This window comes from Mus caroli, chromosome 18 (assembly GCF_900094665.2).
Source record: "Mus caroli chromosome 18, CAROLI_EIJ_v1.1, whole genome shotgun sequence".
In the NCBI taxonomy this organism is placed as follows: Eukaryota; Metazoa; Chordata; class Mammalia; order Rodentia; family Muridae; genus Mus; species Mus caroli.
The window spans coordinates 58,223,278-58,239,852 of NC_034587.1; the positions used below are offsets into that span (position 1 = coordinate 58,223,278).

Genomic DNA, 16,575 nt, shown 5'->3' on the forward strand with positions numbered 1-16,575 from the left:
GGTCCATGACCTCACCAGCCACGAGAAGTTGACTATGTTTACAGGACCAGGAGTGAGTTCCCTCCTCCTGAGGGGGTCTTGAGCCCAATTAGACAGTTCTTGGTTACCCCCAAGATATAGTGCATCTCTGGTGATATTTTGGCATTCTGGTCATTGCTGTAGTTCAGGTGTCCCAGCTGGGTAGGAGAACTTCTGATTCCTTCCCTCCCTCAGATACACCTTCTGTCACTATGAAAACAGCTTCTGGGTCATCTCCAGTTTGATTCCTGTGTCTGAAACGTATGGTGTTTTCAGCGGTAGGGTTTTACCTTTAAATTCTGGGAGGAAACAGAGGGTAATGGCCATAGCATAGATATGTGATATCTATCTGTCTGCATCTGGGTTACCACACTCAGTATATTTTCTTGTTCCATCCGCTTACCTGAAAATTCCATGATTCCTATTTTTGAACCGTGTTCAGTATTAAGGTTTCTTTTCTCTCTTTCTAGGATCAACTTAAATAATTAACAGAATATATAAACGAGTATTCATTCAGATAACGTTTTATCTGATGTTCAGTGGCCATCCACCCTGTATTTATAAGCAGGATTTCTCACCTGGAGTTCACTGCTTTGGTAGAGCCACTTGCCTCTGGCAAGCTCCCAGGATGCTCTAGTTCCTGCATCCCCCCAGCAAGCTCCCAGAGTGCTCTGTCCCTGCATCCTCAGCACTGGTGCAACAGGGGTTCCTGCTAGGCATTAACGTGTGAGTGCTGGGAACCCAGCTAGGGTATTCCTGTTCACATGGCAAGATCTTACCCACTGAGCTGTCTCTCCAGCAGTCATCCTTGGGGTTTTTTTTTTCATTTTTATTTTACTTATTGTTAATAAATGAGTGAATAGGCTTCTTGGGGAGTCACAAGACAACTTTGGGGAGTGAGTTCTTTCCTTCTACTGTGGGTTCTGGAGATTGAACTCGGGGCATCAGGCTTAAGCAGCAAGCACTGTCCCCCTCTGTGCCATAAGTGATTTTATAAGTTTATTTTATAAGTGAGAGCTTTTTGCTCTCACTTATAAAATAAAGACAATTAATGTCTCCTTTGCTACTCTGATTATTGATGCAAAACGAGCTTACTGTAAACCATGAAGATTATATATATTTTTTAAAAAGGTTGAAAAGTCACAAGCTCTGCACATATCAACAGCTGACATTTGATTATCTGTCCTGACAGTGGCTTTCTCTAGATTAGCCACATTTTTTTTCCTCCATTTTAACCGCTTGAAAAAGAGCAATTTGACAAACTCAGCCTGTTCACATTATCAAGCGACCATCACCATTACCTAGTTCTAGACTCCAGTGTTTTCATTAACCCCAGGAGGAAACTCTACTTTTAATGCAGTTCCCAGGTCCCCTTTCCCCGTCGCCACCCCCACCAGTCTGTTATCCGTCTCCATGGCTCTCCATGCTGGGTATGTGACAGGAATGACTCGAGGCAGCATGTGGACTTCGACATTTCTCTTCCTTCACTTACCGTGATGTAATTCAGGCCAGTGTATGCTGCAGCAGGACTCCTTCTTTTCTTTTTCATAGTCAAGTAATATTCTAGTGCACGGATGCAGCATGATCTATTGCTCCGTTTATTGACTAAGGTACATTTGAATCATTTTCACCTTTGAACTCTTGAGGATAGTTTATACAAGCACCCGAGTATATATTTTTTTATTTTAATGCTATTTTATTTTTAATTAGTTAATTAATTGGTCTTCGGAGACAGGGTTTCTCTGCACAGCTTTGGCTATCCTGGAACTCTCTGTAGACCTGGCTGTCCTCAAAAACCCAGAGATACACCTGCCCCTGCCCCTGCCCCTGCCCCTGCCCCTGCCCCTGCCCCTGCCTCCCTAGTGCTGGGATCAAAGGCGTGTGCCACCACCACTGGCTGTCATTTTCAATTCCAGGGGTTTACAGTTGAGGTGGGATTGCTGGGTTGAATGGTCATCATGTGCTTAGCTTGCTGAGGAAGCACAGATTGGTCACCTCGGTGGCTACAACTCTGTTCCTTTCCCCCAGCAGTGCACAAGGCTCCCAGCCAGCCCTCGCCGTTTGCCCTTTGTTGTGGGCATGCGGTGGTGCCTTACTGTGGGTTTGAATTGTGCTTCCCTGGTGACAGGGTCGGGCAGAGTCTTTTCATAGCCTTGATGACCATCTGTTTATCTTCCTCGGGGAAATACTTATTCAAGCCTTTTGGTTGTTCACATTTTCTTGTTGATTCATAAAACTTCTTTCTATATTCTAGATCTTTCTACATTCAAACATACAATTTTCAACTATATTTCTTCCACTCTGGGGGTTTCCTTGAAACAGGAGTGCTTTATATACACAAAAATTTTAATTTTGATGGAGTCTGACTTATCTTTTTAGGGGGTGGGGTGCTTTTGGTCTAAGAAACTATTCGCAACATCAAGGTTTACTCTTCTGGCATCTTCTAGGGGCATCTAGCTAGCCTCCATTTTGAGTTGGTTTTGTGTGCAGTGTGGGATAAGGCCTAATCTCATTCTCTCGCTGTTGCTCTTCAGTTAGCCTAGCATCGTAGTTGAAGAAACTCTTCTTCTATTCAATGGCCTTGGAGGTACCTGCTTGTGGACCACAGCCATGTGCATTTCCTTCTGGACTCTCAGTGGCTGGTTTGCTTCTGGACGGTTCTAAGACAGGATTTTGTGTGTCCCAGGATAGCCTTAAACTCACTTGTAACAAAGAATGACCTAGAACTTGTGGTCCTCCTGTCTCCACCGCTAGAGTGCTGGGTTGGAAGTGAGTTTCTCTACTCCGGGTTGCAAATGTTTTAAACCAAGATTGTCTTACTTGGCTGATAATGGGCATCTTTCTGTATTAACATAGAGGGGAAAGAATCATTTGATGTCATTTACTGGATGTACTACAATTAGCTTCGACAATCCCTGATTATTAACTGTCTTGAACCCTTCAAATTTTTAACTACCAGAAATAAGGCTGCAATGAGTTTCCCTCTAATGCGCATCCCTGTGCACTTATCTAATTATTTCCTTTGGATAAATTCCCAGAAGTGAACTTATTAGGTCAAAGGAGAGGCATTCTTTCAAAGCTTTGATGAGTGTTTCCAAATTTTCCTCCAAAAATATCAGAGCAGCCCCCTCTCTGCTCAGCCTTCGGAGGTGCCCGTGGCTTGAACAAAACCCAGATAGCTTTTCCCCAAAGTTACTCATGGACAAAAGCACTGGGAGCCCTGACCCAGTCCTTCACAGAGCAGTGACATTGTCCATCAGCAGGGGCAGCCTCCTCCCAGACCTGCGAGGACCCTCACTCAGCCAGTTCCACTTGGGGGCTCTTAGTACTAAGACAGTGTCTGTGATTTTGGGTTCTGTCTATCATTTGTCCATTGTTCCTTCTAGACTGCAAGCAGCAAGGGGCCAGGAAATATCTGGTTTATTCACTCTGTGGGTTTCATGTCCTATAAAGTACCCAGGATAGGGCATTTTCCATGAACTGTAAAGGCAACCATTAGTGCTGGGGACAAGATGGCTTACCAGTGAGGGGTGAGGCTGAGAAGAGCCCTGTCCCTTTTCGAGTATCTCCGATGTCAGTACAGTCTCTGTCACATAGCAAAGGCCCTTTGTTTGTTAACTGAATAAATGAGACCATAGCGGCTGGTGTGTCGATGCTGTCAGTGTCGATGCTGGCAGCATGTCTCTTCTTTCCTGCGCCATCCACTTGCTGACATTTATTCTAATGCTGCTCTCTGCATGTTGATGTTCACAGCCCTTCGGTTTCTGTGCTGCAGCAACAGCCATTTTTTTTTTCTGCAGCCAAATGGAAGTGCATGCCGTGTCCCTCTAGAACGCGGAAATAATTGTCGAGTGAGAAGGAGCAGGCAGGGGATGGCCCCCTCAAGGGCTTAGCTTCCTTTGCTTGGATGCTGCTCTCTGGGCTGAAGTCAGCAGGAAAGCTATTTTTGACTCAGTAGCTACTATACTCACATAACCCTCAGCAATTCAGGCCAAGGTCAATGAACGTAGTGCACCAAAGATACTTGAGAGATCAGTGATCCCCTTCCCCACGGTCCCTTCAGAGAGAAAAGAGGTTGGGGTGGGGGGCCATGATAGAAGCCATGCAGCATTTCCTCGGGGGAGGGAGGATGTCAGTGAATGCCCCTCAATTGTTGCTGTGGAACCTAAATTATTGTATTAGGCACTTTTTAAATCTTACTTTTTAAATTATTACTGCTGTGGATGGGGATGATGATAAGTGTGATGTGTGGTGGCCACACAACTCTGCGGAGCTGAGAGTTCTGTCTTCATATGAAGGCTGCTAGCTCCTCCTACACCATGCCTGCCTGGATGCCGCCATGGTCCTGCCTTGATGATACTAGACTGAGCTTCTAAATCTGTAAGCCAGCCCCAATTAAATATTGTCCTTTTAAAAGACTGGCCTTGATCATAGTGTCTGTTCACAGCGGTAAAACCCTAACTGAGTCAATAGGAACCGTTTGTTTGGGCTCTCATTTTCAATATTAGGCATTTACAAGGGAAGACGGGAGATTCGGCTCCCCGGTGGAGATCACCTTAGTGCATTTGCAGAGGATCTGTGTTTGGCTCCTAGCACACACACTGGGCAGCTCATGAACATTTGTGACTCTGCTTTCAGGGGGATCTGAAGCCTCTGGCCTCTGAGGGCACTGCACTCACATGCACAACCCCACACAGATATATGACTAAGTGTAAAAGCAAGCATGCGTACACACACACACACACATACACACACACACACACACACACACACACACATACTTGTTAATAATAAAAGGATGCAGCTCACCATGGTGGGAAGGTATAGAAGCAGGAATTAGGCATCTGGCCACATTGTGCCCACATTTAGGAAGCAAAAAAGTAAACAGGAATTGGAGCCATGGTCTAAAACCCTCAGGCTCACCCCAGTGAACCACGTCATCCACCAAAGTACTACCTCCTAAAGGTTCCACAACCTTGCAAGCCAGTGCCACCATCATCTAACCTACGCTTCTGTGGGGCATTTTGCATTCAAACCACAATATCCCATTCCTAGTCTCCATAGATTTGTGGCCATCTCACCATTCAGGATCCATTCTTTCCAGCTTCAACAACCCCCACGTCAGTAGCACAAACACAGTTCAAGAGCCCAACTTCTCTTCTGAACCTCGAAGTAATCTCTTAACTGGGAGGCCCTATAAAATCAAAACACAAATTAGATACATTCACCATACAACAGCATAGGAGTATCGTTCCCCTCTAGGCATGCAGAACAAAAGGATAACAAGGAATGATCAGACCAAAGCAAGACCCAAATCCTACAGGAACAACACTAAATCATTCAGCTCCATGTCCAGCATCCAGGACTTGTGATAAAATCACCTGGGTTCCCAAGGGCTACCTAAGCCTTTCCCTCCAGCTCTGCCATCTGCAACACACACAGCCTTTCTCTGGGGCCAGCTACACTCCATGCCTATAGCTTTCTTTGGTTGATGTCGATAGCCCCGGCATCCCTACCATGCTAGAGTGGCAGCTTGATCTTTACCCTCATAGCTTCATACAATGGAGCGCCACACAGAGGTCCCAACCTGTCACACATTGCCTGGCTTTGACAGCCCCCTGTCCATGCCTCTGTGAGACTCTTAACAATTTTGTGTCTCATACCAACAGTGCCATGTAGAGAAGGCTGCCAAGTTCTGCTGATGGAGATATATTCTTGCTCCCTTAGGTTCCAAGGTGGTAGCCTTCGTATGCCTCTAGCTAGAGAATCCAATCCTCAATGTTTGATCAAGGGCCTCTCCAGCAACAATCTCAGTTCCAGTTCTCTCCTCTCAGATGAACTTGCATTTTCACTAGATGAAAGCTGACAGGTGAAATCTTGCCCTCAAGGCATGGTCCTGTTGTCCCAGAGCAGAGGAAAAAGTTTATTGTGAATATTGCTAAACTCTTCGATCAGTATAATTGCTTCTGAATCCAAATCAATCACGTTCACAACTTTAAACTTTCTCGTTTTCCTGCTAAACTGCACATTTTTAAAAATAACTTTCTGGCCCATTTGCTGGTCCTGAGTGTGTGTGTGTGTGTAAAAGATCAGTGAACGGTAAGAATGACACAACTTCAATGCTATCAAATCTTGAAATTTCCTTCACCAAACAAATTAGTCCTCATTCTCATTACCCTACACTTTCAAACTTATTTAAGAAAAAAAAAAAAAGCAGTGTTGATAAATCTCTAGAACATAGTCAAATTTCTGGGATTCCTCCTTTGAAAACCTAACATGGGATTTCCAAACACCGTTCCCATCATCCTAAGCAGGTGAAAAATCCCCAAGTGCTTATCTTCCATGATTCCCCAGTCTGCGGTCTGTCTTTGGCTCAGCAGCAATTGTCTGAAGGGGTCCTATGGATCCATCAAGTTTTGTCTGTACCTCTCTACATGTGGCAACTGCAGATTCTGAGCAGCTTCATCAAGAACTGCAGCTCCTGCACTAAAACCAAGAACGTGTTTGTCTACAGTGACAGGGAAGCCCTCTTTTGTTGGATTTGCTTTAGCAACAGCATCTTGTGTTAGGTGTTTCCTCAACCAAAATGCAAATTGGCTTAAGGATCACTGGGTAACCAGTGAATCTGAAGGAGGTTAGCCAGAGCCATTACAGCAGCCTTAAATTCAGGATTATATATGGTCGAATTGATCAGTGACTGTGCTTGTAGTTGTCAGTGTTTTCTGTGTTATCAGGTACTAGGTCCTTGTTTCTTTCAGCATTATCTCCATATTCAAGTCTCATAGCTAAACTAAGCATCCAGTCAGTTTCTTCTTGCCAATCCTGAATCTTGAAGGATAACAAATGTCTTAGATACTTTTCAAAGTACTTAGCCAGTCACTGCTATGGATGCTTTTCAAGTTACCTCTGTCTTCCACCTTTAGTGTCTGATTTTTCTTGTTTTCAAGACACACAATAAAGTTTCTAAGTTCTGTTTCATCTTTGCATCTGAAACCCAAGGGGGCTGTGGTAGCTCACAGTTGTAACCTTGCATCAGAGCATGGTCTCTTCTGTTCACACTGGATGCCAGGACAGGAAAAGCCAATTCTCAGGAGACAGGTACAGTGTGGCTATATTCTTTGCCAGCATACAGCTGGACTAGCTCTATCTTAATTCTTGTTATAAACTTTGTTATTCTCTGAAATCTCCTGAGTCAGGCCTTCAGTGTCCATATTTCTCTCCACATTCTGGTCTTCCAAACATCCATCAGAATGACCTAGTAAACCTTTCCATAGTTTTTCTAGCCTGCAGCTCCAAATTCTTCCCTATTCCTCTGGCAAAGCAGTTCCAAGGGCCAAGTACCATATAGTCAGATTTATTACAACAACACCCCACTCTTGGTACTAGTTTTCTATATTACTGGTACTATTCTTCTTGTGACCAAATAGCTGCTAATAAACAATGCACAGGAGGGACATGATAGGGTTTCATTCATCAACTTGACACAATCTATAATCACCATGAGGGAGTTTCAACAATTTTCTAGACCAGGCCGGTCTGTGAATCTGTGAGATAGCTATGAAAAAATGTTCTTGATTATGTTAATTGATATGGGATGGACCAGTTAACAACTAGTCAAGACCATTAGTCCCTGAGTTTGGGTCATGGATTGTATAAAAAAAGATGAAAGCAAATATAAGCACACATTCATTTACTCTATTCTTATAGGTATAGACCTGACTTGTTGCTTCAAGTTACTGCTGCTGTGACTTGCCCACTATGACAGACTTTCTTTCATAAATTGTTTTTGTTGGGGTATTTTTCACAGCAACAGAAAATGGAATTGTATTGGTTGCTTTTTGTTGCTATGATAAACTGCCATGACCAAGAGCATCTTTAGAAGGGTTACATTGGCTTAAGATTCCAGAGGGAGCACAGTCTAACATGGCGGCGAGGCACGGCAGCAAGCTGCAGGCATGCTGGCAAGAGCAGGAAGCTGAGAGATCACATCTCAGCTGCAAACACAGGAAGCAGAGAGACTGAATTAGAAGTAGGTCAAGACTATACAGCCTTAAAACCCACTCCCACTGATACACCTTCTCCAGCATGCCTATGCTTTCTAGAAGATTCTATAACCTTCCCAAATGCTGACACCAACTGGGTCCAAATACCAAGCCTTTGGTGACCACTTCCCATTCAAACTACCATGAAACCAACACAAACGGTTTATTCTGACACACAATTTATGAAGAGATACAGACCATCATAGTGGAGAAGGCATGGCAGCAGGAGGATCTGGCTGGTCATACTATGTTTGCAGTCAGAAAGCAGAGAGCACACAGGAAGTGGGATCAGGCTATAAAGCCTCAAAGCCCAAACTCTGGAGAGATGACTTGGCAGATAAGAGAATTTGCTACTTTTACAGAGGACCTGAGTTTAATCCCTAGCACCCACATCAGGCAACTCAAAACCACCTGTAACTCCAAGTCTGGGGAGCAAGAGATCTGATGTACTCTTATGGTCTCTGAAGGTATGTGCACACATGTGGAACACACACACATAGTGAGAGAGACAGAGACAGACAGGCAGAGAGACAGACAGAGACAGAGACAGAGAGAGAGGCTAAAAAAAGACAACCTCTCAACATCACCTCTAGTGATCTACCTCCTCTAGTTAGAAAGTTTATACAGCCTTCCAAATCACTACCACAGCTGAGGACCAACCTCAGAAGCCTATAGGAGACAGTGTGCATTCAATCACAATTGTGAACCCAGGAAGCAAGGTGTTGAGACAATGTCCTGATTCCTCTTTATGTACACAGATGTGTGAGCTGTAGGCACCCAGGAGCAGTACATGATGAAGACAGTGGCCTCTTCTAAAAGAGACTCACGTTTTAGTTGTGTTTTGTTTCATTTTGTTTTAGGTTTTAAATTTTTATTATTATGGATTTTGAGATGGGCTTCATGCAGGCTGGGCTCAAACTCACTATGTAGTTGAGGACCTTGAGCCTCTGCTCCATCCCCCAAGTGCTGAAATTACAGGCATGTACCACCACACCCAGCAATAAAACCACATTTTAATCTCAACTTTATTGGGAAACAGATAGAACAGAATTCAAGGCCCTCTGGACTCAAATCCCAAATGCTTTCTTATCCTAAGCAAGCCCTTAGTCTGACACCATAGTAGAGGCTCACTAAATATCAGTGAGTGGAATTTGTCACATGTTCTACCATGGGTTGCTGCATATCAACCACCTGCCAATTCCAGGGCCTCCTGGTGAGTGAGCCATTCTCCCCTTTGCAAGCACTGTCTCTCCTACTGGGTAATGTACACATTCAAGGTTCTTGGCCCAATTTAAAATTCAGCATCCCAACACTATCTTACTAGATCCCCTTAAATGGAGTATGTGATCCTTTGGTCTGTATTCTCCTCGTTAAGGGCTCACATTCTGCTTTGAGTTTCTTAGAACATGGCTGCCTGTATACTCGACTCTACCCACCACATCATGAGTCTCTAAAGGGAGGAGGCTGGCTTTGTTGCTTACTGTCTCTCCAGTGCATAGTAAGTGTAACTGTGAACATCCACTTCTTGGTTAGATGGCTGGCTGGATGCCTGAAGACAGGTCCATACAGAACCCCATCTGCAGGTCACTGTCTGGGGGTAGGGGGGTTGTTTCCAGGATAGACACATAGAACATTCCAAGTATTTAGTCTCACAAATAATTGATGTTCATTGTAGAGAAGACAACATAGTCACAGTCTCTTATTTTATTTATCATTGGGGGAACATTGGTAGAGGTCAGGGGACAGCCTTCGAGAGTCAGTTCTCTCCCTCTACTGTGGATTCCAAGGATTGGACTCAGGTCACCAGTCTCACACAACAAAGCATTCACCCACTGAGCATCTCACACTCAGGAAAACACTTTCAATATTTTAGGACATCATTTCAGACGCTTCCATTAAGCACCTCCCTCTGTGCTCTGCTCTTTACAGAAAGGGGGCTCTCAGAGCCCTTTAAAAAGAAGAGACATGGGGTTCTCGACCCATTCATCTTCCTAGGAGCTATCCTTTCTCTTCTTGGTTAATTTAGGATCTCCCATATTAGGTCAAAGAGGCCCCACCTCCTGGTCTTGGTTGATTGGTACAGGGGAGAGTCTTAACTCAAACTGGGCCAATCACAGCTCTTGACTATGCTACTCATAGTTCAGAGTTGGGTATTCGACCCGAGGTGGCCAGTGTATTTCTTAGGGTTCATGGAGTTTGTATTACAGACAGCTACTGGTAGATACTATACCGTGTCTCCAAGCCTTGCTGGACATTGTGGTCTGCCATAGAAAAGAAGGCTGACATGCACAGAAAGACAAATATAGCTGATGGAGAAGGCATCCTAGAGAGTCCTGGAATTAAGAGGTCTATAGTCTGGTTACACTAGGCTCCTTCACCTTGGTTCTCCAACTTGCTTTTGGATTCTAAGAGCCAATGAACCCTCCCTCATGGAAAATAATACTTGTCACTTGCTGCTAAGAATTCATACAGACACACAGCATGCTGTGGACCCAAGCCCATGTCTATAACAGCATACCTTCATTTTCTATGAGGAGAAAGACACTATCTGGATTTCCTGTTGTTGGAAATCTCAACTGTGCTGTGCGGTGCTACTAGATATCTTCCTGATTCCATCTTTGCTCATAGCCATTGTTTTATTAGAGTAGCTTCCTAGTTGGGGATTGTTCGGCAGAAGACATTCACATTGAAAGGCTTCAGGTGGCCTCCATGCCCTGTGACTGTCCCCTCAGGCATTCATGCAGTAACATCATTTTAAACTGAGTTGCTGTTGTGCGTGACCCTTGTTGGCCCTTTGAGAGAAGGGTACAGGTTTAGTATCTGACTTGCCTGTAACTGTGCCCAAAATTCAGTTGAAAAGTAGGTGTGGGGTTAGCTGTGGTCATGAGTATTTTCAAGGGATTCTGTAAACATGAGGCGTGTCCCTAAACGCCCAGTGGACTCTGGTCTTGCTGGGTGTATGCTATGAACAAAGCTAGACACAGCTTCACAGTCACTGGCTGGGATTCATGGGTTTAGGCCAGATGGAGAAGGAACGTGGCTCAGAGGACACATCTGACGTGACACCAGGGAACAGAGCTGTGAGCTCAGGGGACGAATTGATCAACCCTCCATATGCCCAGCGCTGGGGTAACAATGAGAGCGAAGGCACACATAGTCCCCTCTGCCCTGCACTTACAGCCTATTGCCAAAGAATAGGTGACAACAAGGGTAAGGGCCATTTGAGGCCAGTGCTGGTGGCTCACCCTGGTCTATGGAACCTTTCTGAAAGCTGAGGCTAAGAAGGTGCGCACCAGGGATGAAGAAGTGTCACAAATGGGAAAAAGCCAATCCTGCTTACAGCTAGACTTAAGGGAGAATGAGATCAGCCAATGCACAGAAAGAGAGTCTCACATGGTTAAACACATAGCCCACCAATAGCTGAAAGCAGCAGAGACGGCAAAGACTCTTCTTCCCAGCCTGGCTTAGTGTCCCCTGCTAAAAACTCCTGCCCCAGGGCCTTCCTGGGGGAATACAGCAGGGAAAGGTATCATTATGCTCTTGAGAGAGAAGCAAGAACAGGGCTTCTAGTAGAGCCAGTGTCGTTGGTATCACCGTGGCCTGTCCCAGATCCAAGACTGTTTCAAATCTTCTTGGCCTGTTGCACCAATCCCTATCCACCACTCCAATCTTCAATCATGCCTGCTCACACTCCGGTCTCTTGCCTTACAGGCTCTGTGCATCTGCTATTCTGTTGCTGTGCCAAAATTCCCAAGAGGAATAATTTAAAGGAAGAAAGGGTTATTTTGACCCTTGGTGAGAGGCAGATGTTCTTTTTTTTTTTTTTTTAAGATTTATTTTTTATTATATGTAAGTACACTGTAGCTGTGTTCAGACACCCCAGAAGAGGGCATCAGGTGGTTGTGAGCCACCATGTGGTTGCTGGGAATTGAACTCAGGGCCTTCAGAAGAACAGTCAGTGTTCTTACCCAGTGAGCCATCTCTCCAGCTGAGGCAGATGTTCTTGAGAGGCAATCTGACTCAGTTGCCTTGGGGTCTGTGGTGAGCATCATGGCATGGGTAAGGGTATCACAGGACAAAGCTTCATGGTGACCCAGAAGCAGAGAGTGAGGAGAGTCCAGGATAGGAAGCACTCTTGAAAGACACAGCCCCAGCGCTCTGCTTTCTTTAATTGGGCCTCACCTCCAGATAACCTATTTGCCTATGAAGTAAATTAATCCATGGAAGAGATCAGAGCCCTCATTGTCCAGTTGTCTCCCAGTAGCTGTGTCAGCAGCTGGGGCCAAGCCTTCAATACCAAGCCTTTAGGGCACTTCATATTCAAGTCCTTATATTGCCTCTTCTAGTCTTGGAGACAGGCAAGTTCTTTCTCTGCTCTAAACCCCAGCAACTGGACATGCCAGTTTCCACGTGGTCGGCTCTGCTCATGTTTTATGTTTAACGTCCATGAAGCTGCGTCGGAAAGGCAATCTGCTGACCCCAGCTATCAGTATCAATGTCCTCTGAAGCCCCAGGCTCATCTCATTCAACCACAACCAGGAGCTGGATGTTGATCACTCTGTTGCCCAATGGACAGCGTCAGACTGGAACTGCCGTGCTCACCTGTGTGGGGCAGGCACAGTAGTAGGTGTCCAGTAAGTATCACGGCAAAGACGGGGGGATGAAGCAGCCACCAAGAGTTTGAACTTAGAGCCAGTGAGATGGTTCAGGGGGTGAAGGTGCAACCCCCATCCTAGGAGCCTACATAAAGGTAGAAGGAGGGAACTGACCCCTACACAGAGTTGTCCCCTGATCTCGGCACAGGTGTCACCTCACCCATTTCCACACATATACCATATACGTACACACACACACACACAGAGAGAGAGAGAGAGAGAGAGAGAGAGAGAGAGAGAGATGGTGGTGATGATGATGGTGATCTCGAAGTAACACAGAGAACAGGTTGTAAATCTCAACTTCTTCACTTGCTATGCCTCCTACAACGCTCTCTCTATCCCACACACCATGCTTAATGTCCTCCCTGCCATGCTTTTAGGCCACCCATCTAAGTCATCTGGCCCAAGTCTTCTCCCTAAAGCAGAGACAATCATACTGGCTTCTCAGGAAGACAAGGACTGTAAGGACCACGTGGAAATACATGTACACACATTGCCTCACTCGGCATTTGACACAAGGCAAGTGCCAACCAGAGATGGATGTACACACTGAAGCCCAACCACAATCCTGGGGCAGTCATGCTCCTAAATTCCCATCTTGTGGATGAACCCAAGGCCCACGGACCTTAGTGACCGGCTCAGTCACACTAGCTCCAGAGCTAGGCCCTCCTCCACTATGGCTTTGGAGGGAACATAAATACAATGTCAACAACCAGAGAAGAACTAGTATGAGTCATACCTCAATTGCCACACCACACATCTCCCCCATTCATAAACCCTAAGCTTAGGACAGCGTGGAAACCACTGGGGTATACAAACACCAGTGGCTATTAATAACTGTAAAGGAAAAAAATGCAGGGATTTGATTATATAAAAATGTAAACTTCTGTATAACGAAGGACAGTACCAACAAGGCCAAAAGATAAATGGGTTATAGGAGAAGATATTTCAACTTTATATGGCAAAGATTTACTACCTTGGTCCAAACATGTTCTGGCAAGTAAATGGAAAACCATGAATGGCCCAAGGGGACAGTGGACAAAAGACTGAATTGTTTTCAGAAGAGAACATAAAAATAGCCAAAAGCATAGGACTGACAGCTCTTGCTATGATCTTAGCACTCAGGAGTCTCAGTAGAGGCCAGCCTCGGCTACATAGAGAATTCCAGGTCAGCCTGAGCTACACAGTAAGACTCTATCTCAAGAGACAAAAACAGAGCCCAGAGCTTTAGTTCAATTCTAGAGCATTTGCCTAGCAAAGTCCTGGGTTCAATACACAGCATCACATGAAACAAGGCACGATGGCACAAGCCTATAATGATGGCACCCAGGAGGTGCAGACAGGAGGATAAGGAGGTTTAGACCATCTTCAGCTACATGGTGAATTTGAGGCCAATCTTAGATACATAAGACACTGGCTCAAAAAACAAACAGGTCTGGCAAAGAGGCTCATCAGGAAAGGGCATTTGCCACTAAAGCCTGATGACCTGGTCCAATCCATGAGAGGGAGAGTCAGAATCCCATGGGTTGTCTCCCGGCTTCCACTTGTGTGCCTTGGTACCTGTGCACAAGCGTGCACACATGTGCATGCACACATATAATAAAATATAATAAAAACTAGCAAGCAAAATGGAAATGAGCAATAAATATGTATGTAAGTAGAGAGACAGAACTTAAAATAATAAGCTACTGTACACCTTCTAGTATTCCCAAAAGAGAAAAAAAATGGTAACATTTATAGCTGGTAACAACATAAAATAACTTTACATATCTATTGTTAGGCTGTGAAACATCACAGCCTTTACAAATTTTTTCCAAAATATCATCACACACACACAAATAATGTATGAGGACTGGGGATGCATACCAACTTTCAGAAATGAAAGTAATTATATGGAGAAATAGGCAAATTATAATAGACAGAAGCTTGATCGATCCATAGATAGATGATAGATAGATAGATAGATAGATAGATAGATAGATAGATAGATTTGGATGGATGATATCTACCTGGTGGACAGGTGACAGATAAATGATAGACTGATCCATAACTAGGTAGGTAAGTAAGTAGGTAGGTAGACAAATGGGTGATGAATAGTGGTACCTAATGAATAGAGGTACCTATGCAACATTTCTGTAATAGCAAGAAAAACAAAACTTTGCACTTCTGACAATCCTATTGTAAAGTGTGTAGCTACTGAAACAAATATGGTATTTCCATGCTTTCTAGTTTAAGGTTATCACTAACACATCTGAAAGAAAAGAGATGTAAGAGAAAATGCTTGTGGTTTGGCAACATTTTATAGAAAACCAACAAGCAAATCACCCTGGACACGCAAAGAAAGGCAACGGTGACACATTTTCCAGTCACTGTGTCAGAGGAGTCTGATCGGCTTCGGATTCCTCTTCAAGTCTGAGTTGTTGCAAGGAGGACAGATGATATTGCCAATAAGCACTGTTCGAAAGCAATGTTTCCTGCCCAGCCAGTCTTGGGAAACCTCTTGTATTCACACTTGCCCTACTTTAGTTTCTACAAAGTCTGGTCCTGGGTGAAAAGGAGGAGTTAATTGTCTTCTGAATGCCTTCCTCTGATTAATTCTTTCCCTTGATCTGCTGCCCAGCTCTTCAAAAAAAGAGATCTTAAATTGTTATTATCTTAGGGTTATCTTAGATAGATAGATAGATAGATAGATAGATAGATAGATAGATAGATAGATAGATAATTGATGGATGGGTAGATAGAAGACATGAATGTGACAGAGATTCAAAATATTATATAGTTACACAATGAAACATGGTCTCATTCCCTCCCTAAACTCCTACCACAATTCTACTGTGGAAAACAATTAGTATTGCAGATGTTTGAATTGCTTTCTCAAAGAACTTCGTGTAGATACTATAGGTCTTATCTTTTAAATTGAACAAACGCACACACACAGAGACAAGCATTTCCCTATGGAATCCAATTTCCATTCTTTCTACCCATTAATTTAGATCCAAGGCTACAAGCTCCTTCAAAAAAACCAACCCCCAGCCATGAAGAACCTTACCCGCCCACTCACCCACCCATTCATATGTCCACTGAGGTCTGCAAACAAGTACGTATTGATCACTCTCCCTGTGCCAGGCACAAGGCTCGAGGCCAGAGATAAAGAGGTGAGAAAACAAGGTCCTTGTTCTCAGCTTGCTTACCTTCCAGTGAGGGACAAAGAAAACAAGCAGAAGAGAAGTCACAGAGGGATCTAACCAACTTCAGGATGCTGTACCCAGAGAAATACATGTTCTCTCATAATGAGGGGAAGGAAGGAAGGAAGGAAGACTTGAGGAATGGGGGGCAGAGAGGAGAGAGAAAGAAACTATTTTGGAGGGGTAGGCACAAAAGTCCCCTGAAGGTAGTAGTGTTTAAGAACATTCAATAAGTAGTATTGAATGTCACTGGCCCGCATGGGTTCCGAAGGAGAGTTCCCACTTGTCCTAAGATGTCTTGATTCTAGAAGTAAGGAGGACAGGCTTAGGGCTCCACAGTCTGCTGGTGAAAGCCAGGTGGATGCTGGGGAATGGATTTCAGCTCTCTGTGCCTCTGTCTCGTCATCTGGAACATTTGAAGTTAGATAGAAATAATGCCAAGTTACTAGGTCGTGGTGGTGCATGGCTTTAATCCCAAACACTGGGGAGGGAGAGGCAGGCGAATCTCTGAGTTCAAGGCTAACCTGGTCTACAGAATGAGGAAACACTCTGTCTCAAAAACCCAAACAATAACAAGGAAGGGAGGAAGGAAGGAAGGAAGGAAGGAAGGAAGGAAGGAAGGAAGGAAGGAAGGAAGGAAGGAGAGAAGGAGGGAGAGAGGGAGGGAGGAAGGAA

General features: G+C 44.5%; 1 pseudogene; it reads right to left on the bottom strand.

Moving 5' to 3' along the window:
• Positions 1-6,351: 6,351 nt before the first annotated feature.
• On the bottom strand, positions 6,352-7,059 carry LOC110284429 (annotated as a pseudogene).
• Between the last annotated feature and the right edge of the window lie 9,516 nt (positions 7,060-16,575).